Below are 23,894 nucleotides of genomic sequence, written 5' to 3'. Positions count from 1 at the left end.
CAAGATAAAGATTTGAGGCAATGCTATGTATTACTAGAATTATAGTTTATTTTGGCGATAGAGAACTGATATTGATTAATAATCGAAGACAAAAAAAAGTCAATATTATTTTATTAGACTATCTTTGTTTTCGATAGCAATTGATGTCTTCTAAGTCGAATGATGTATTTCGAGATAAAAATATTCAATTATTAGAGATACATTCACACAACGCCGAAACGTATTGAACAAGGAAAGACACAAAACAAGAAAAGAAGAGAAAGAAGAAACAGAAGATTTTGGATGGAGGACATGTTTGGTCCTGACTTTTTATTTGTAGTTTTATAGTCATTTTAAAAAGTCAATTAGGATTAAAAGGGAAGAATATTTGTTGTTTATAATTAAAGGAGAGTTTAATTTTTAAAGTAAAAAGTACGAAAATGTAAATGATTTGTCACCCTTATAAGTACAAAATACAAATTATGTTATGTATGTACCAACCTTTACTCTTGTATTTTTCCATGACTGTTTTCATTTATGATATTTCTTCATATATTATTGTGGATCGTTTTTTCCTGAGTCGAGGGTCTATGGTGATGTCTACGTATATTCTACCCCTCCAAAATCCTACTTCGGGGAATTACACATATTTATCTTAAAATGACTATAAAACTACAAATACAAGTGTAAAAGTGTAGTTGAGGTAATAATAAGTCAGGACCAAACATGTCCTCCATCCAATTTCTTCTGTTTCTTCTTTCTCTTCTTTTCTTGTTTTGTGTCTTCCCTTGCTTCAATACATTTCGTATTGTGTGAGCGTATCTCTAATAATTTAGTCTTTTCATCTCGAGATACAACATCCGACTTTGAAGCTTTTAATTGCTGAGGAAAACAGACAGAAACAATCTAATTACACATCCTTATGAACTTGGAAAAGACGTTAGACAAAATCAAAATCACAAAAGACGGAGCTACCTTGATATGATACAATTTAGCAAGGTTGACACCGATGATATCTTTGAGTTCTTGTGGTAGTCAGACGTTAATTCATGTCAAAATACAGAATCCACTATTTGTTTTCCATTTACAATCTTAGTTTATAAAACGATATTAGAATGGAAGTCGTGGACATGATTGAACAGTTGATAAAATCTCTCAAAGAAGTCGTAGCAAATGTACTCATCAAACTTACCTTAACTGTTGGAGGGAGAACATCTTCTAGACGGATTACTAGGGGTTTGGCAGAGACAATTGAAATCAACTGGTGATGATGAAGTTGCAATAGTAATGTTGATACACGACAAACAAGCTCCACCTGCAACAACAGTAACAGGATAAGAGATAACGCTACCTAGTTAATGTTGACGTGCAAAAAATTAACTTCCTTGAACCGAGGGTTTATTAGAAACCTCTGTAAGATCTATGTACTCTACCCTCCTAGACTTACTAACTTTATACAAAAATGAGGAAAAAATTGTTGATTGCTCCTGATGAGTGAAACTACCCATTCTCTATTCTGCGCGAAGATTGAACTTAATATGACAAGATTCTATTCAATTATTTTGTTTTCAAAAGCTCAAGCACAATATTTGCTTTGAAACATAAACTCGAAAGGAAATATTGACCTTATCTGGTATAGAGGCCCAACTCCTCAGGTACGACAAAAGCTTCAAAGCATCAGAAAAGGGTAAATCCTGCAAGAATTTTTTAGAAAATAATCTTAAATATACAGACAAAAGCAAAATTGACAGGATACAAACCATTTGAGTTCGAGTGAAAAGACAAATTCGAAGAGATACCAAAGGCTAACACAGGCTAGATGATATGATGTAGGAATCTTGGGGTATCCTAACTCTTCTTTTCAGGGTGACGCGTGATGTAAGATTTGGTCACATAAGTTCATTTGGGATGCCGTCCAAGCGGATAGATTCAGGGCACGATACAAAGTTTAAGTAAGCCACACAAGTCACAACCATGTAAACTCAGTTAAGTTTTGTGCAAAAGATGTCACACAACCTTCTGCATTCAATAGACTGCATTTCAACCACAGATAGGCTCTAGGAACAGAAATATACTAGTGTCATACATAAAGCAGGAAGTTCGATTATTACTTGATTATATCTAGTGAAAACTATCACGCATATCCATCCTCAAATGGTCTTATCTACACTATGGGAAGAAGAGTTTGATCTATTTTTAAGTCATTTGACAGTCAAGTCAGACATTGTTATAGTTGAAGTACTGCTAAGAAGAATCCTCTTCTTCAACGAGGCAATAGAAATCAATCACGTAGAAAATAATGACTTACCAGCAATGTTTGCTCCAGATCATTAGTACGAACACTAGATAATGCACGAAGAACATAATGAGAAGGAGAAAGCCCAAGCATGAGAATATTCGGTCTGAATTCTGAAACTTTGCCCTTTGACTTGTCCTCCTACATGTAAAAACAATATTCGCCATTCAAGAAATTACTATGCCGAAATGTATGATAACAATTTCCTTTTTTATACAAACAATAATAAACTAGGCACGTATTACCCTCCACATCCAATTACCCAGTTCCAAAGAAGAAGGAAAGGAAACCTGATGTTCAACAATTCGCTTCAGTTCTGCAACTGCCATGTCCAATGCTTCGATGATAGAATCTGTGGCAGTAAGAGTTTCTTGAGTCTTTTCCCCCGCTAATGCCACAGCTCCCTCCTTTGGAATTTCTTCATTTGGTCCATACTTATTCTCAAATACATTGTCGATATCTGATTCAAACATCTCTTCCAATCTCTTTTCTTTCTCTTCCTGCAATTCCAAGTATCAACTTAATAAATTATTCGCTTGAACTGTCTAAATTGATGTAGTATTTCAAACACAAAATATAATACTTCAATAAAAAAAGGTTCATGAGTACGATCCCAACGTCGTATGGAACGATCATGTGATCCTGTTACAAGAAAATCCCCACGATTGCTAATCGCAAGACACCAAACTTCAGCATGGTGACCTTCAAGGGTTAAAAGCAACTCAAACTTGTCAGCATCCCAGTACTTCACTAGACAATCTTTTCCTACAGTAAAAAAGTAATGGGTGTTGCACACAAACTTAACACCCATAACACTGCCATAAAACAGAATAATAGCATTTGTTAATTGTAAAATTTTACCTAGTTGTAATAGTTAATGATGTAATCAAGGCAACTGTCAGCATGCGCAAAAACTGACTTATGAATATCCCCGAAAACTAGACCCCAAATTTTCACATTTTTGTCCGCCGAGCCAGTTACAAGCATATCCCCATCTGAAGAAATATCCATACAGAATACAAAAAGTTTATGACCGTAGAGCAAAAGAAAGAACTTGAGTGAATCCATATAGAAGACCTGAAAACATATGGACATCATAACTATTAGGTCTAAATATGATGATGCAACAAAAAAACAAACTGATTTAAAAGTTTTAACAGTGAAATGAAATCAATCTAGAATTCAAGCAAGACAGAAAATTTGGTAGCTGATTTGAGGATCTTGTCTCAGTCTCGAACCTTTTCCAGGCTGTTTAATGGGTCTAAGCTTGTCGACAATATATTTTAGGCAGCAGGTTGATTTTTACTAAGGATCCTAAGATTTTTTAGTACTTGGAACTCAAGAGATTGCATGTCTTTCTTGTCAATTTTCAGCTGAATGCCTCTCAAAGTGAGAGAGTCTTTCCATTATATAGAGAAAATAAAGATTACACATCCCTAAAGATCTGTCATTCCTATCCCTAAAGTTCAGTTATTCTATCTATACAAATCTGCCATTGAATCCCTCTAAATCTGCCTTGCTATCCCTCCAAATCAGCTATTCTATCACAATATTTATTCATATGATTCTACAACAAATGTATATGATCATGCTAATTTATATCACTATATAATTACATTAATATATACAATCATTTAGTTGTCTATCATGCTAACATCCCCCCTCAAATTGATGCTGGTGGATCAAGAAGCACCAATTTACCTACTAGAAATTGATGGCGTTGCCGTGCCATGGATTTTGTAAACGCATCAGCTATTTGAAGATCACTGGACACATGTGAAAGAATAATGACTCATTTATCTACAACTTCTCGTATATAATGACAATCCACTTCGATGTGTTTGGTCCTCTCATGAAAAACTGGATTATTAGTAGCAATCTGAATAGCACTTGTATTGTCAGTATGGAGAGGAGTAGGATGAGATTGGGGAAATCCAATCTCAGCAAGTAATCCACGAAGCCATACAACCTCGAAGCAAGCAGTAGACATGGATCGATTGTAACACCCCGTATTTGAAACAGACGAAAATGCAGATTTTGAGAAGTTGCAGGTGCAACTTACGGTCACCATCCACGGACAGTAGGTCAGACCACGGCCCGTGCTGGTGGTTCGTGGTTCACCACTGTAACCCCTCCCCAAACCAGCTCAGAAAAATTGGCTAAGTCCCGACTCACGGACAGACCCACGGTCTGTAGATCAGACCACGGTCCGTGGTCTGTGTCCATGGATCGAGACTTCCCTTACCAGCCTCTGACACAAACTACGGTCGACCAGCACGGACCGTCAATTGATCCACGGTCCCTAAGATACGTCGTTTAGACCCTAAATCATGAGGTTTTAATCAGTTTAACCCTAGAAACATAACTAGAACTTATCCAAGTCAATTCATTAATCAAAACTTAGAAAATTAGAATCAAGAAGGAGAAAAAGGTCAAGAACCCTAGTTCAAGAACACAGTGAGGTTCCTTCAGTTCTAGCCCCAAAATCAAAAGATTTCTCCGTGAAATTCGTCACTAGGTATGTGGGATTTCACTAGTGGGTTCCTTTCGCCCATTAGGTCCCTAGAATTCAGTCAGATTCTTGATTCCATGATTATGAACAGACCTAGGGTTTCTAGAATTATAGCAGATCATCATGAATTAGTTATTTAAATGTTCCAAATCAGATTATCATGTTATTGCTCAGTTTATCGCATGAATTTCAAAACCCTAACTATGTATTTCTTTAGTTCTTGAATTACACATGCTAGGTTAGATATTTCAGTATTCAGTTTTACATGCCTCAGTTTATGAATGCATCATTATCAGATTAATTGTTGCATTCTCAGTTTGCATGTTCAGTTTCGAGCTATCCAGTATTTACAGAAATTAAGTCATAACTAGTTATCCACTTAATTCATTGGGAGTAGCATAATACCGAGTTGGACTAGGGTTTCAGCGTACCCATATAGTCCCAGAACTACGAGCCACGTAGGTGTAAGTCCCCTCTATGGGTAACATCAGTTTAGTGATCACGCCAGCATGCCTCTATACCTCTGGCAGGGTATATTGGGTCCTCTCGATGGGGCGTATACATCGGACTCCACATTTAGCTCATGTGGTTTTATGTCGGTTATTAGTAGCTCCCACAGTTCAGTCAGACTCTATTGCATTGACCACATTTACAGTTCATTCAGTATTCAGTCAGCATGTTATAAATTGGCCATTGTATTCAGTTAGCTCAGTATTCAGTATCTATATCATGTTCAGATTATTTCATTGTTTTATTGCTTTGTTCAGTTATATGTTATTTCAGCTTTACTCTATCTTGCATGCTCAGAACCTTTCAAGTACTGACGCATACGTGCACTACATCTTCTCGTGATGTAGGTTCAGATTCTCAGTATCCAGATCACGCTTAGATCGGTTCTCGATCTTCAGTTCAGCAGCATCAGTGGTGAGTCCTCATTCTTCGAAGACTAGTGACATGTTTATCTTTATCGCTTTTAGTCTTTAGTTTCAGTTTTGCTAGATCTAGTTGGGGCATGTCCCAATATTTCTAGTCAGTTTAGAGGCTTATTTCAGACATAGTTAGATTCAGCTTAGTGTTTTGACTTTGATATTTCTTTTGTATTAAACTCTCAAATTTCATATATTCAGTTATAGTATATGGGTATTCCCCACCTTTTTCAGATTTATTTATGAATTAGCTTCCGCATCAATTTATTATCTTTAGTATGCTCATGATCATGCCAGCAGGGTTAGCTTGGGATCACTTGTGGTCCTAGGTCCCGTGTCCGCGTCTCGAGGGTAGCTCGGGGCGTGACATCGATATTCAGCCTCTGTTGAAGATTTTGACACATGATCTTGCTTTTTACTCTTCCAAGTTATCAATGACTCTCCAAGAAACATGCACCAACCAGAGACTGAACGACGAGTATCAGGACATCCCGCTTAATCAGAATCACTAAAAGCATTAAGATGAATAGGAGAACCACTTGGAAAGAACAATCCACGAGTAGATGTTCCTAGAAGGTACCGAATGATGCGACGAACAGCCACCAAGTGGAGATGACGGGGAGCTTGCATAAATTGACTAACTTGTTGAACTGGAAAAGAGATATCATGCCGAGTAATAGTAAGGTAATTTAGACTCCCAACTAATTGTCGAAATATAGTTGGATCAGGAAGAAGATCGCCTTCCTCACGACGATACTTGACATTCATTTCCAGTGGAGTATCTACGGAGGAGGAAACTTGAAGACCAACCAAAGAAATCAGATCCTGAGTATATTTGTGTTAGTTTAGAAATACACCTGAAGAAACATTATGAACTTCCAAACCCAAAAAATAAGTAAGAGTACCAAGATCTTTCATATGAAAAGAATCTTTAAGTTGCTGTTGGAGGCAAGTGATTAGTGAAGAATCAGTTCATGTGATAATAATGTCATCTACATACACCAAAAGAAGAACACAACCTGTAGATGTTTTCCGAAGAAACAAAGATGAGCCGTATTTGCTCTGCTCAAAAGAAAATTGTAGCAAAGTAGACCGGAACTTATCAAACCAAGCTCTTGGAGCTTGTTTTAATCCATACAAAGACCATTTCAACTTGCATTCATCTGATGTAGGCGATGAGAACAAACCAGGTGGAGGTTTCATATAAATATCTTCTTTAAGATCACCATAGAGAAAAGCATTTTTGACATCCATTTGATAAAGAGACCAGTTTTGTGAAGCAGCAATGGCAATAATAGTTCGTACCGTAGTCATTTTGGCTACGGGTGCAAAAGTCTCCTCATAGTCCACCCCATACTCGTCTGTTACCAAGAACAACCAATCGAGCTTTGTACCGATCAAGAGTTCCATCAGAATGAAGTTTGATAGAATAAACCCACTTACATCCAATAGGGCGGACATTTGAAGGACATGAAACAATGTCCCATGTGTCATTTTCTTTAAGAGCCAAAAGTTCTTCCTCCATTGCTTTCTGCCAACATTCATGCTTGGAAGCTTGTGAGTAACAAGATGGAACAAATATGTTGGATAAAGTAGAGGAAAAGCCATACCAATTAGGAGTACAAGATACTCTTGTAGATCGCTGAGTAGGCTCAAGAAGACCAGATCTTGAAGAATTCTCAAATTCTAGTTATGGTGCAGTTTCAGGCGGTGGATCAGTGTCGGGATAGGGTAAAGTTGGCCGACGTCATTCATACACAAATCCAGGTTTGAACCTCTTAAAAGAAGATGATAAATCCTCAAAAGTAGGAAGAAGAGGAGAAACAAAAGATGAATCTACAATCGTAGGAAAGAAATACTGATTCTCAAAGAAAACAACATTTCTAGAAACACGAAATTTGTGAGAACATGGATCATAACAAATAAAACCTTTTTGTGAAGTACTATAACCCATAAAAGCACATTTAGTAGATTGTACAGAAAGTTTATTGAGTTGCGAAGGAGGCAAATGCACAAAACAAACACAACCAAATGTATGAAAATCACTATAGTTAGGATTTTGGTGATAAAGACGAAAATATGGAGACCCAAGATTTAGCACTTTAGATGGCAATCTATTAATTAAATAGACAGCAGTAGGCAAAGCTTCCACCCAATATTTAGATGGTATAGATGACTCAATAATAAAGTACGAGTAACATCTAAAAGATGCCCATTTTTTCGTTCAGCAACTCCATTTTGTTGTGGTGTATATGGGCAAGAGTGTTGTGAGACAATCCCTTTGTCAAGCAAGAATTTTTTGAATTCATAAGACATATATTCTCCACCAGAATCAGATCTTAATAATTTGATGCATGTAGAAAATTGAGTCTTAATGTAAGCCAAAAATGTCTTGAACATGGAAAATACCTCAGATTTGGATCGAAGAAAATACACCCATGTAAACCGACTATAATCATCTATGAATGTCACAAAGTATTTGAAATAAGCATGAGAAATAATTGGTGAAATGCCCCAAACATCACTATGAATGACATCAAAACACTTTGTAGCACGACTACCAAAATTAGGAAAAGGAAGAGCTTTACTTTTGCCTAATTTACAAATAGAACAATCAATGGAAGCAACTGAAAATTTATTTTTATTTCCCAATAAACCAGAATTTGATAAATGAGACAACACAACCGAATTTGGATGTCCTAGACGCTTATGCCAAACCTCAGTTTTACTAGCAGTAGAAGTACAAGCAAAAGATAGAACAGGAGGAATGGAAAAGTGTATAGGAAACAATCGTCCAACTTTAGGCCCCTTCGCGATTAGCGTCCCCGACACCATCCCGCACAAGACAACCATTACAAGAAAAATTCACATCACAATTGTTATCTACCAATTGTCCAACTGAAATAAGACTAGTTGAGAGCTTTGGTGAAACAAAAACATTCTTAAAAGTTGGAGTAATGTCCCCAACCTTGGTAATGGGTAAATTACTACCATTGGCAATATGTATTTGTGATGGACCTTGATACTTACGAACATTTTTTAGGATGCTCGTTGAGTTGGTCATATGATTGGAAGCGCCTGAATCAACAATCCAAAAATTAGATGTAACATCATTACCTTGTAATCCCAATGTTGAAAAAGCTGAGACGATCATTTGTTGTACCATTTCAGGAGTAAGAACTTGTCCTGAAGATGAGTTATCATCAGTGGAACCATTTATCCTAGCTTGAAAAGCATTGATCCTACGATTTTGCGGGCGCGTGGGACACTCTTTGATAATGTGTCCTTGTTGTTTACAATAATTACAGAACTTCTTACTACAATTGCTAGCAATATGACCATATTCCTTGCAACTGTAGCATTGAGTTCTACTCATATCCCTGCCCTTTCTTTTACCATGAGCAGCAAATGCAATAGTGACATCATTTTCTTTCTTAAAAGCATTTTGTGTGACAAAACGTTGCTCTTCACGAAGTAATTCCCTAAAGCAAACATCCAAAGAGGGAGACGGGTCATGATTCATCAAGTTAGAGCGAACACTCTCAAAGTCGGAGCGTAATTTCATCAAAAATTGGTCTCGCTTGCTTTGCTCATGAACTGCCTGAATCACTGATAGGGATTCAGTAGGTATTTTGGAATAGACAATATCTGTAAATTCCGCCCATAAGTTTTGAAATCCAGAAAAATAATCCTGAACAGAAAGACCTCATTGAGAGTAATTAGCAATTTCATACTCCAACTGAAAGCGTCTTGCGCTATTATCTTGGTTGTAAACCTTTTGTAAGTAATCCCACATGGCCTTAGCTGTCTTGTACGACCTGAGATTAAGAACAATAAGAGGGTCAATTGACCCTAGAATCCATGTCATCACCCGAGCATCTTTAATCTTCCATTCACCTAGCTTTGTTGCATCAGTAGGAGCAGGATCGCTTCCATCTATATGGCCCCATAGTTCTTTGCCGGTGACAAACAACTGAAATTGAAACTCCCAAGAAGAATAATTTTTTCCAGTGAAACGAACACTGAAGGATTCAAAGTGATGTGAATTCATGCTTTTGAATAGCTATAAAACTACAAAGACTCAAGAAAGCAACTAGAATGACCAAGAACAAAATTCCCAGGAGGTAGCCAAAAACCAAGATTTTCAAAAAAATTAAAAAGAACCACAAATGACTCTATGAAACAAGACAGCCAAGAGAAGGCTCTGATACCATGTCAATTTTCAGTTGAATGCCTCTCAAAGTGAGAAAGTCTTTCCATTATATAGAGAAAATAAAGATTACACATCCCTAAAGATCCGTCATTCCTATCCCTAAAGATCAGCTATTCTATCTATACAAATCTGCCATTGAATCCCTCTAAATCTGTCTTGCTATCCCTCCAAATCAGCTATTCTATCACAATATTTATTCATATGATTCTACAACAAATGTATATGATCATGCTAATTTATATCACTATATAATTACATTAATATATACAATCATTTAGTTGTCTATCATGCTAACATTTCTTAATGAACCAACACCATAGGTCGTAAGAAAAAAACATATGATTTCATCTTGCAACGTCTCACTACAAGATCCATATCAGAGGACTGTAACACTAAAATATCGAGAAATTATTAAGTGTAACAGTGAAAAATGCAATTTCAAAGGCTTAAAAACTGATAGGACAAGCAGCATTTGTTTCTCAAAATATAAATACCATATAATTTTTCCATCCACCATCTTCTTTTTTCTTTTTAGAAGGCAACAACTTGTATAAAATGAACTCCAAAAAGAGGAGCCAAGAGATGAGACTTTCTAAATTTAAATGTATTTCAGAAATCAAAACATAGACAATTCAAATAAGTTAGACTGTTACCTTTACTGTGTTATCCGACAAAGCAACAACAACATATTTACCATCAGGGCTCGCAGCTACGACTAGAACATCATCATTCATTTTTAAGTTCCTTACAGGAGATGCAGTTAAATGCTTATACTTCTGTATGTCGATAAATAGATCCCATCATTATTCACCAGCAGGAATAGAGGTTCTTTTATCCAAGCAGAAACTAGTGCATGTCAAAAAACAAGAATGTGTTTGCAAAATTTAAGAAAGATGGAGGTGTAGAGTAATTTAGATAGAGAAAGTAAGATTACGCACTTTACCAGCCTTTTGCACCAGTTGAAATTCCCAGAATTTAACGTCGTGATCTATACTGCCAGTGAGAAAACCTGTCCCATCTGGAGTTAAAGCAATTGACTGAACAGCACCACCATGGGCTTCCACTACTTCCACACAAGTACCACTTCTAATATCGATAATTTCTAAAGTACCTCCCTTTGTACCAACGACAGCATACTTGTTGCCCGGAACAAATAGTCCATATCCTGAATCAATTGTCCGGAGGCAAGAACCAGTTGTAGGGTTCCATATTTTAATTGCATTGTGACTAGTAGACATCAAAAGAGTGTTATCTGAGCTGAGAGTAACACTTCTGACATCAGCGCGATGCCCTTGAAGCTCAATAGCTCTCAATTTAGTAGTTGAACTGCTTTCTATAGCATGAAATTCCAATACATTATTGTTCAAAGACAAAGCTAAGGTAGCCAGTGAATTCTTCGTAGTAACTGGGGAGAAAGAAATTGAGGAGATCTTATTTCCAGCCCGTAGGATCTGATGAAGCTTGAAGATATCCGGGACTGCAACAACAAGATTGCTGCCTCCTTCAGCTCCAATATCTGTCTATCCATTCTCCGTTGCCTCACGGCCTTCTTTGGCAGCTTTCTTCTCCTTTCTACTAATTCTTCTTTTTGCTTTGCGTTTAGATTCAGACTCATCCAGCACACGGAATATTTCCACCGTTTTCCCTGCAACTTGACAAGCCAGCAGGTTTCCAGACTTGTTAAACCTCACTGTTGCAACTCTATCCTTGCTTTGCCGCTGAAGTACACCAAATGACTTAAGTACTTCCCATTTGTTTTCAGGAGGCAAGTCCTTATTTACTTTGTTAGCAATCAATTGTCCATCAGCTAAATCATGCTTTATAGTGTAAAAACGAAGTTCAGGATCAGCAGAACCGGTGACTAAATATCTTTCCTCAGGGTCAATATCTATGGACTATATTTCGGTATGATGGCCACTTATAATATGCATGCAATGTTGAGTATCAAGATCCCATACCCTCAAAAACTTGTCCTTAGACGCCGTCACCAGTTTTTGCCAGAACCTAAGAAAACAACATCAGTAACCTGCAACATAGATGACAATGGAACAAAATTAGAAATTCAAAAGTAAAACATGATGAAGTGAGAAACGAAAGTACGTTATGGCTAGTTTGAAGATAGTATGAACCTGATCACAATGTCCCTGAAGACGAAACAGGCCAGTCTCACCCACCACATCCCATAAAATAACGTCATTATCTTTGCTTCCTGATGCTAGTAATGATCCAAGCTTATTGTATTGAAGGGCCGCCACAGCCCCTTTATGTCCATTCAGTGTGGTTTCACATATTCCTTTCTCGGAATTCCAGATTACACCTGAAAAGCTTATTCATCCTCTTTTTTCAGATTTCCGTTTATAATTTTAACAAATATTTGATTAGGATATTCATTGAGCTTTTCTGTTTAAGTTTCACCTTGCTTGTCTAGTAAAGGCTTTTATGGTGTTCAAGATTTCAACACGCAATCATTATGCAGTCTCGTGACTCTTTGTTATAGCATATAGAAGTGAAGCAAACTGCATTTCTTATTAGATGTTAGATATTGAGGATGAAAAAAGGGAAGTTGTGGTGGGAATGCTAAAGTAACTGCTTCTAATCTCTGGTTTCTCCTCTTTTTGTTTGAACTAATTAGCCTAGTGTTTTGTAATTGTCTATAGTTGTTCTCTGGTGGTGATGATGGTTCAGTAAGGGTCTGGGATCTGACACAAAAGACAAAAAAGAAATGTCTGGCAAAACTAGAGAAACATCAATCAATCGTCACTTCCATGGCAATATCCGACGATGGATGGACTTTGATCAGTGCAGGGTGAGACAAGGGATATTCTTCATCGACTTATCTGTTTCTCTCACTTTATATTTGACTGTGGGGGTTAGGTTGAGGAAATAATTGCTACTTAGGTCATAAATATTAAAGAATATCTTGTTGTCAAGCAACTAATTGAATGTTTCTGTTAAAAGTCATCAGGTTGGAAGCTTTCTTTTTTTCTTTTCTAGTTCGGAACACGTTTAACGCCATTTGTGGCACTTGCTGATACTTATACTGATACAAAAATGACAGGTTGTAAATCTGTGTAACTTGCATGACTACCGCTGCCTGACCACCATACCAACACTTGAGTCAGTTGAAACCGTGTGTATAATTGATTCAGAGTCTCCTTTTTCTGTATGTCTAGCTTCATCAAAACATCCACAGGCAAAGAAGAGAAGTGATGTACCATCAGTTAATTTCATCACTGTTGGTGCGCGTGGATTAGTGCGGATATGGAGTTCTGATAGGTACTTGAGAATCACTTTAATGTTCTTAAGATGATTGATCGTTCAACGTAATCAAAATAGTTGGCAATATGTATTATAGTGTGATGAGAAACTCAGAAAACCTCCGATATCACCGTAAGCTCTGACAATGAAAATTCAAAGAGGGACTTTATTTCTGCTTTGATTTTGCCTGCAAATCAAGAGTTGCTCTGTGTTACAGCAGACCATCAGTTTTTTCTATACTATCCGGAGGAATGTGAAGGTAGTATGAATCTATTTCTTAGGAAGAGGTTTGCTGGATACAATGAAGAGATTGCAGATATGAAATTTTTGGGTGACGATGAACAGTTCCTTGCAGCCGCAACAAATGTAGAGCAGCAGGTAAGTGATGCTTGCTGAGTTTAAACAAATGTAGAGCAGATATGATCATAGTACTCTTTTCAGTTTCATTTATTGACATAGATTTATAAATTGCCTTCTTTGGTGTAATTCCGGTGCATGTATCTAAGTAATAGTTGAAATTTAGTTTTGATAAATCATTCATGTCATCACACTCTTTTCTGAGGTTCTAAGATGTTGCATATATATACTGCAGGTGCAAGTGTACGATCTTAAATCAAAGTCGTGGTCTTATGTATTGTCTGGGCACACTGATACTATTTTGTGTCTTGATACCTGTGTATCAAATTCTGGAAGAACACTTATAGTAACGGGAAGCAAGGACAACAATGTAAGTTTGTGATTTCTGCTCTTTAGACAAATATGCAGCATTTGATGTATGCCGATTCCATTTCTCCTATTTGCTGGTTTGCCAAGATTTTACTTCACTATTCAAGATCAACATCATTTTTTTTCTGTTATTCTTAATTCTGGTGTTTCCATAGGTTAGGTTATGGGATTGCGAGAACAAGGCTTATGTTGGCGTAGGCATAGGTCACATGGGAGCTGTTGGTGCTGTTGCTTTTTCCAAGAAAGAACGGAACTTCTTCGTTAGTGGTAGTAGGTAAGTGATTATCCCTGAACTCAGCAGTGGTCATATCCTTCTTCTGCATATGCATGTATAAACATGCGCTCCTCTTTTCTTAATCTAGTTATGCCACTATGATGATTCTGCTTGTTTGATATTTGTATTTATGTACCGCGAATGAAGATTTAGTGCTGAATCGAGTTTGCCCTTGGTTCTGCTGACTTGAGTTGATATTTCTTTTACTGGTTGAGTGCAAATAAGATTCTGAGGAATAAAACCCTACATCATATTTCAACCAAAAACAAGAGATCAAAGATCTCTCTTCTATTGAGCTCTAAGGTTCAGTTTCCCTTTAACGAGCTGAATTCTATTCAGAATAGGTCGATCTAAGAGCTCAAATAAATCCAAGGGAAATTCAACGTCAATAGGTTTAGATTTTCCTGTTCATCATCCTATGACTCGATTCTTCTCTTGAAATCTTAACGCAAACTAATCTAAATGTTTCTTTATCACATTTTCTAGAAGTTATATCTTTTATCTTTCTACATTTTTCCAGTGACAGTACTCTAAAGGTATGGAATATGGACGCTGTCTCTGGAAACAATGAAGAAATTATAACTCTGAAAGCAAAAGCAGTTGTAGCAGCACATGACAAGGATATAACTCTTTGGCAGTAGCACCAAATGACAGTCTTGTTTGCAGTGGTTCCCAGGTTGACATCTTATTAAATCTTGGCATAAAAAGCTGCCAAAGGAGACAAATTTGCTTCTTGTATATTTTCTGATCTCGTCATATTTTACTAGGATCGCACTGCCTGCATATGGAGCCTTCCAGACCTAGTGTCAGTGGTTACACTCAAAGGGCATAAAAGGGGGATGTGGTCTGTGGAGTTTTCTCCAGTTGATCATTGCGTGCTAACAGCTTCTGGAGATCAGACGATAAAGATATGGGCCATATCTGATGGATCATGTCTAAGAACATTTCAAGGGCATAGATCAAGTGTGTTAAGAGCATCGTTTCTTACCCGTGGAACCCAGCTTGTTTCTTGTGGTAACAATGACATCCCGAAGCCATTATAGTGTTGATTTCTCTGTTTCTCACTACGTACTTTTGCAAAAAGATATGACCGTCTCTCCAGATTCTGATGGTTTCATGAAGTTGTGGACAGTTAGGAACGAAGAGTGTATCGCAACATATGACCAACATGAGGATAAGGTGATCAAGTATTTATGTTATCTCCTATTCTCTTATCATAGAGCATTTTCTTAATCAATATGCTGTTTTGCTCCTATAACTGGCAATCCAGATATGGGCCCTGGCTATTGGTAAGAAAACAGAAATGCTTGCAACTGGCGGTGGTGATGCAGTTATCAATCTGTGGCACGACTCAACTGCTTCAGATAAAGAGGAAGCTTTTTGTAAAGATGTAAGTGCTAAGGTCTACGTACACTCTACCTTCCCCAGGTATGTTGTTGTTAATATTATGTTGCTTGTGCAGGAGGAAGTTGTTCTACGGGGTCAAGAGTTAAAAAATGCTTTAATAGATGCTGACTACACAAGAGCCATCCAGATAGCATTTGAGCTTCGAAGACCTCATGGCCTTCTAGATATATTTACTGAACTCCACAGGTAGTCCGTCCTGACTTGTCCATTTTTTCAAGTGATGGTTCTAAATTTATGTAAATGCGATTGTACATACCACTTCTTTCGTCTTGACAGGAAGAGAGATGCAGGAGATCAGATAATAAAAGCAGTTAACGCGCTTTCTAAAGAAGAGTTGCCTTTGCTTTTGGAATATATCAGGGAATGGAACACAAAGACAAAGTTTAGCCATACTGCAAACTTGTTCTTTCCTGCATTTTGATTACTAAGATGATTGAGGTACTGTTGGCCTTTAAAAATGCTTTAGTAGATTCATTGAATTACATAGTCCAGAAGATTAAGAGTGTACGTAGACCTTATCCCTACCTTAGAGGTAGAGAGACTGTTTCCAATCAAGAAAAGGTTGTTTCATATAATTAGCTTGGCATATTGATCGGTCTTCATGATTTAGTTGATTGGCTACTTGTTCTCTAGTCATTTTGCTAAAGTCACGGGTTCAAGCCTTGGAAACAGTCTCTGGTAGAAATGCAACAATATGCCCTTGTGGTCGGGCCCTTCCCAGGACCTGCATAGCAGAAGTAGTGCACCGGGCTGCCCTTAGAACGTATATAAATGATCTCCTCACCCTTTTTTTCATGACATTTCTTTTTCTTTTATAGATAAAGGGCAATGAAGAAGTGCTTGAAGGTCTTATTGCTTATACTCAGAGACATTTCAACAGATTAGGAAGATTAGAAATAGAAAATCATATGCTGGGATATACTTCATATAGAATGTCAGTCATTGAACCAGAAGGGAAAATTGAGAACAAGGATGAGCAAGACATTCAAGAGAAAAAATCATCAGAAAAGTGAAAATCGGATATATCAAGAGATGTCGCAGGTAAGAAAGTGAAGAGGTAGTAGACTGGACGTGGTCGTACAAGTAATTTAGAGATCAGATATAGGGACACTTGTAATTTACTACTCCTTCTGGACTACTTGTCACATTTTTTTACACGCCCTCTGTAAGAAATTATGTGTTTTGACTATCATAGCTTTATTTATCATCGTTAATTGTTTTTCCGCCAATTGAAATTGTAAGACAAAGCAATATGCACAATTAATTAGACGACAAGGGTATATAATGCACCATTTTTTTAACGAGGGGTTATCAGCTCTAAATCGCAAAGTTGAGAGGAATATTTACCCCCTTTCCCTAATAATTTATATAAATATTATTATTAGATTGTACAAAGAGACAATGATAAAGAAATACATTGAAAGGAAAATGGGAGAAGAAAACTAGCAGAATATTGACAGCAACAACAGTTTTGAACCAAACTATTAACCGATAACATTTTTATTTAATTTGAAGATATTTTTCACTCTTTTCCGTAAAGGAAATTGAAAGAAAGAGGAAAGGAGTCCAAGGAATAGAATGTACAACAACTCTTATTACACCTATATTTATGGGGTAGATAGATTGTTTAAGTAGATGCTCAACTTAAAATAAGTATAACCAAAATAAAATTGAAAAGGAAATAACGAAAATAAACAATAAGATGAACAAAGCAAATAAAGCGACGAACAAAGCTTTGGTGACAAAAGCAAATTGATAATATCATGAAACTCATTAAACAAGTGAACCACATAATTTCCTTTTCTAAGAGCAAAAAGAAAAGTAATGCAAGTAAAACAAAAGACATGTCTATTATTTACAAAGGAAAAAGAGTTAGGCCACAAGAATTCTAAATTTGGTTGGCAAAATAGCAGGAAAAAAAAAAGTTGCAAATTGTACACGTATACACATTCACACAAATTGGCAAAGCTAAGATTTGTCGTAAAATTATATTGTATATTTAAGAGTTAAAATAACTTTTTACATATATATAGAGTAGATATTAAACATATTAGCACATTGGGCTGGACTTGGAATTACTTGGGCCAACCATTGGATAAGCTAAGATGTGTTTTCTAACCCAATGTTTATAGTGCAGTGAAGGGACGTTGCTTAAGAGGTTATTTATTCATGTATTAAATTTAAATTTTACATAATTTGTATTATATTTTATAGGAAAAACTATTTTATTAGACATACATTCATATCATATATACTAATTCTACCTATACTTTCAAATAATTACATATCTTACCACTAATTAAGAGTTTTCTACCATATATATATACTCTTATAGTATCATTGACTAATGAGTAATTTCTGAACAAGAAACATTAATGATACCACAACACTATACATATACTCTTATAGTATCATTGCCGAACAAGAAACCTTAATGATACCAATACAGTATATATATATTGATTTAGTATTGAGTATTGAAACTATCCATTATCTTAACCTTAATATAAGGGGTAGTTCAAGTGTGAGGGTCCTAAATTCTGGGGCCTCAGAATAAATTAATTATTAATTTGATGATTTTATGTTCTCTTCAACTATATTAAATATGGAAAAAAAAATTATATACAAAAATAACTATCTACTTTATAATATAAATATTTTAGAACTTTAAACTAAACTACTCAAAATCTTTGTAGCAATAAATAATATTTTTACTGTATCTAAGATAATATATTGAAAACACATGATTAATATCGATCACAGAAAGAAAGTTTATCATAAACTCTCAGCTCAAGAAACTGTATATTTTTTTAAAATGACACTCCTTGTCACAAAGGAAAGGAGTGTGCAAGACAACTTTAGTGAGATTATTTTGAATACATTTCAAAAAAAAAAGTCATAAAAAGAAAAGTTATAACATTCCTATTAATATAAAAAAAATAGTTACCTCAATAAAAAGTGTTTTTTATTACGATCTCAATCCAAGAACTTGAGATCGTAGTGAAGAACCCTTTTTATTGAGGTAAATCAATATAATGTCTGAAATACTGCATCAGTTTTAGACAATTAAAGTGAATAATTGTAAGTTGCCTGCTTGGAATTGCAAGAAGAGAAAGAGAAGAGATTGGAAGAGATGTTTGAATCAGATATCGACAATGTATTTGAGAATAAGTATGGAACAGAGAAGAAATTTCAAAGGAGGGAGCTGTGGCATTAGTACAGATTCTATCATTGAAGCACTGGACATGGCAATGCAGAACTGAAGGAAATTGTTGAACATGAGGTTATATTCCTACTTGATACAAAATTCATAATTTTATTTAGAATTATAAAAAAAAAAAACTTACAATAGCCTCGGGCTTGACTAATGACTTACACCACGTGGTGACACTCAACCGGTGAGTGAAATCCCTTCCCAGCCCCATTGAGAAATAAAACTGACTAATACATTTGGTATCTCTTTGAATTGTCAATTTTGATTTTGTCTTTATATAAATAATCCTTGCGGGGGATTCTATTTTTGACATGAATTCACGTCTGACTAGCACAATAAGTCAAAGACAGTGTCAACCTTGAATTCACGTCTGACTAGCACAATAAGTCAAAGACGGTGTCAACCTTGCTACAATGGATCATTTCTCGGAATGTCTTTTGTGATTTTGATTTTGTTAACCACTTTTCCAAGTTCATGAGTATGTGATTAGACTATCTTTGTTTTTGACAACAATTGATGTCTTCTAAGTCGGATGTTGTATTTCGAGATAAAAGCACTAAATTATTAGAGAGACGTGAAATGTATTGAAGCAATGGATGGAGGACATGTTTGGTACTGACTTATTGTTACCATAGCTAAACAAAAGAAGGTGGATCATTTTTTCTTGATCCAAGGGTCTATGGTGATGTCTGTGTATATTTTACGCTTCCAAGATACTACTTTATTTTAGATTGGAAGTATTAATAAGGAAAAATATTTTATCTTAAAATGATTATGAAATTACAAATACAAGTGTAAAAGTGTAGCTGAGGTAATAATAAGTCATGACCAAACATGTACTCTATCCAATTTCTTCTGTTTCTTCTTTCTCTTCTTTTCTTGTTTTGTGTCTTCCCTTGCTTCAATACATTTCGCATTGTGTGAGCGCATCTCTAATAATTTAGTCTTTTCATCTCGAAATATTGTATCCGACTTTGAAGCTTTTAATTGCTAGCGAAAACAGAAATAGTCTAATCACACATCCTTATGAACTTGGAGAAACGTTGATATGATACAATTTAGCAAGGTTGACACCGATGATATCTTTGAGTACATATATGCACCATTTTTTAACAAGGGGTTATCTTCTCTAAATCGCAAAGTTGAGAGGAATATTTGCCCCTTTCCCCTAATAATTTATATAAATTATTATTATTATTATTATTATTATTATTATTATTATTATTATTATTATTATTAATAATAATATAAGATTGTACAAAGAGACAATGATAAAGAAATACATTGAAAGGAAAATGGGAGAAAACTAGCAGAATATTGAGGGCAAGAACAATTTTAAATCAAGCTATTAACAACAGATGACAATTTTATTTAATTTGAAGATATTTTAAACTTTTTTTTGTAAAAGAAATTGAAAGAAAGAGGAAAGGAGGCCAAGCGGGTCCAAGGAATAAAAGGTACACCAGATCTTATTGTATCTAATTTTATGGGGTAGAGAGATTGTTTAAATAGATGTTCAACTCAAAATAAGTATAATCAAAATAGGATTAAAAAGAAAATAATGATAATAAAATAGTAAGATGAACAAGCAAATAAAGCGACAGATAAAATTTACGCAAAAGCAATTTAATAATATCATGAAACTCATTAAACATGTGAACCAAATAATTTTCTATCCTAGAGAGCAAAAAGAAAAGTAATGCAAGAAAAAAAAGTGTCTATTATTAGAATTCTAAATTTGGTTGGCAAATTAGCAACAAAAAAAAAACCTGCAAATTGTACATGTATACACTCACACAAATTGGTGAAGCTAAGATTCGTTGAAAAATTATATAGTATATTTAACGAACAAAATATTTTTTTACGAGTAGATATTAAACATAATAGCCCATTCGGCTGGACTTGGAGTTACTTGGGCCAACCATACGACAAGTTAGCCCAATGTTTATAGTGTAGTGAGGGGATGTTTTATTATTAGTTAGGAGGTGATTTATTCATGTATTAAATTTCTGCATAATTTGTATTATATTTGATACTATAGCATTTTCTTAATGTATATAATTCAACCCATCAAATATATAGTGTCTGATTAGAAATTTAGAATTTCATATAACTAACGCATATGTAAATTATGAGAGAATCTATGTATTACCTCATTCCTCGATATAAAGAAGTTTAAAAGGCAAAAATGATAAGCATTCGGGCGTCTAAAGCAAGATTAAAATGTCCTCTTGGATAAGAAGACCTAAAACACCAGTCAAGTTTATGCAAAATAAACTATAAAATAACTAATACATAAATAATTAAACTCTAAATAACTCTAACTAGCAACCATACAACCCTTTATTGCATTATACAATTCATAAATAAAATTCAGAATAACGTCATAAAATTTCATTTTGTGAAATTTAAAATTATAAAACAATAACTATTTTTAAATAGATATACCTAAAATATTGTCAGCAAGCGTGCTATACTCCTTTCTTTTCATTTACAATCTTAAGTTACTATACAAAATATCATCAAAGTACGTGATGTAGTGAATATGATTGATCCTTTCTTAATCCTTGATATATATAGAGCGCCACTCTTTCCGTAATGAAATCCTGCATAACACAAATTCAATATAATCGAGTTTTAATACTGGACATCTTTTTTTTTTAAGTTACCATATAAAATTTCATTAAATGGCAGACATATCACATTGGATCAATCAGACAGAGAAAAACCTAAACTGAACTTTTTTGTTTTTAGATGTGCGTGAACTCTGCATTGAGGGCCACAAGTATATAGATCACATAAAATCTAAACTTTCAAAATAAACAGAAGTTTTTAATTATATGGTATTAAATTAAGATATATAGAATATATCAAATTATTATTTAATTTTATGGTTTTTCATATATCATATGAAAAAAAGATGAAATATTTTAGTTGAAACAAACTAAAAAGAATAAAATAAATAAATAAAAATAACTTTGAGTATTGTTTTCTCCTATATTAATCATTAATACAGTTGAAGACAACTGTAAAGATTATTTTCCCTAACATGTAGACAAAAAATAAATATAAATAAACGTTTAATAAGTGGCTCAATTTTGTTTCAACTATTTCATGAGTTTTCAATATCATTGTTTTTAGTGTAGAGATATATGTTCCACTTATTCTTTTCCAATGATGAATGATGACGTTCTCTAACCACTCAAACTCAACATGATAAGACTTGATTAATAGTAGCAGATTTAGAATTTCACGTTTATAAATTTTGAATTTTATTATATGTATATATTTTGTAAATTTTTTTAGTAAATATATGTAGAGTTAGCATGTTTGAATGAACTTATTATAAGTAGTGTTTAAGCATAAATTATGAAAATCTCAACTTATAATTTTTGTTTTTTTTTTGTAGTTATTATTACTTTGTGTTGGTGAAAACTTACAAGATAACAAAAACACAAGATTACAATTGAAAATAATTATGAAGAAAATAAATCTCTTCAGGCTGAGGTGCGGATATCTCGCTCTCTTTAAGGAGATTCAAGCCCACTGCATCAAATGTTTTCACCGGTCCAGCAGTAGTCCTTCTTGACTTGTCCCCTCCAGGATATAACTGTTGGGTTTTAAAGGTGTGAATAGGAAATGAAGGGTTGTGACTTTCCTAAAGAGTTGTGACTATGCCGAAGGGTTGTGAACTTTATGAAAGGTTGTGTCCTTTCTAAAGGATTGTGACCATTTGAAAGGTTATGCCTTTTCCAAAGTGTTGTGACCTTTCTGAAAGGTTGTCTTCTTTCCAAAGGATTGTGACCTCTACCCTTTGTTGGCTATAAATAGAGAGGTTTTCTCTCATTTTTCTGTATCAAATTCTTCCCTTCTTTTGCATACATTTCTTACAAAACAAAATCGATCGATCGATCGTGTCTGTGTGTGTGATTCGTTGCTGTCATTTTGAGTTCGTTGAAATTATCGAAGTTTGAGGTACCGCTACTTCTTTAATGGTTAATCCGTTTTATCTTGGGAGGAATTAATCTGCAACCTCGGGTACTTGAGGGGATTAAATTTCTTAAGGACACACAGTAGGTTCTGTGGACTCGGATAGTTCTTTGTGTTTTTCTTTTCATCTTTTATTATTTCTGGTTTGCTAATCTGAATACAGGATATTACAAGCTTAAGAAATTTAATGTTGGTATTTTCTGTGGTAAGGAAATTACTTCTATTTTCTGTGTTCTTTTTATGGGGAAAGAAAAAGAAGAAAAAGAGAATTATTTTATCATATGATAAAAGAGATTTGGGATGAATTAGTACTACTTTAATATGTTCGAGTATATTTTTTGTAGTAAGTTTTCCTTGGATGGGTAAGATTATTTTTATTTTCTTCCCAAGTGCATTCAAGCATTGCACCCCTTCAGTTTTCTTTCAATGAGAAAAGTTATTTTGTGCATAAAGGCTAAGATGAGCACTTTAATTTTTCCCCTATATTCTTGGTTTTATATAACTATGAGAAGTAAATGAATAAATGTTGTCTCCTAACAATATTTGAACATGAGTTTAGTTTCTTGTTGAAATTAAATGTCTTCTTGAGGAAAATAGGAATATGATGGAAACTGAGAAAAGAAAAAAAAATTAGCAAGAAAAGTGACTTGCATGGAATTATTGCTGACAGATAGAATATGATTCAATGAGAGTAAAAATCAGGTTTTATCTTTATTTTTCTTGATTATTATTTTATTTTTCTATCCTTTATAAGTTATGAAATTTATTTCATAAATGTTAGGATAGATGATCATTATGTGATGATCTCAGAATATATCTTTATTATTATTAATATGTATTCTGTTTAGAGGAGGAAAAATAAAACTTTTGTAGTTTTCTACTCCATGTGAAATTTGATTGTGTTTGACTTTTGGAGATTTTTTTTCTCCTTTGATTTGAAGAATATAAGAACTTCACGAACAAATCAGATTGTGCATTGGTTTGAAGAATATAGAAACTTCACCAATTTGTTAAATACTCTGTTTGAATGAATATTTTGACTTGAAGAGTACAAAATCTTCGTCAGGAATATTAAGGCTAAATGATTGAAAAAAATAAA

General features: G+C 34.7%; 2 pseudogenes; one reads left to right on the top strand and one right to left on the bottom strand.

Annotated features, from left to right (window-relative positions):
* Positions 1 to 693: 693 nt before the first annotated feature.
* LOC125826632 (uncharacterized) lies at positions 694 to 12,395 on the bottom strand (annotated as a pseudogene).
* A 63-nt stretch (positions 12,396 to 12,458) lies between these two features.
* On the top strand, positions 12,459 to 16,652 carry LOC125826623 (uncharacterized; annotated as a pseudogene).
* The last annotated feature ends 7,242 nt before the right edge of the window (positions 16,653 to 23,894 follow it).

The sequence above is a fragment of the Solanum verrucosum genome, unplaced genomic scaffold (assembly GCF_900185275.1).
Source record: "Solanum verrucosum unplaced genomic scaffold, falcon-dt-bn FXZP01000125.1, whole genome shotgun sequence".
NCBI lineage: Eukaryota > Viridiplantae > Streptophyta > Magnoliopsida > Solanales > Solanaceae > Solanum > Solanum verrucosum.
The sequence above is the reverse complement of the archived record's forward strand: the minus strand, read 5'-3'. Positions and strand labels throughout refer to the sequence as shown.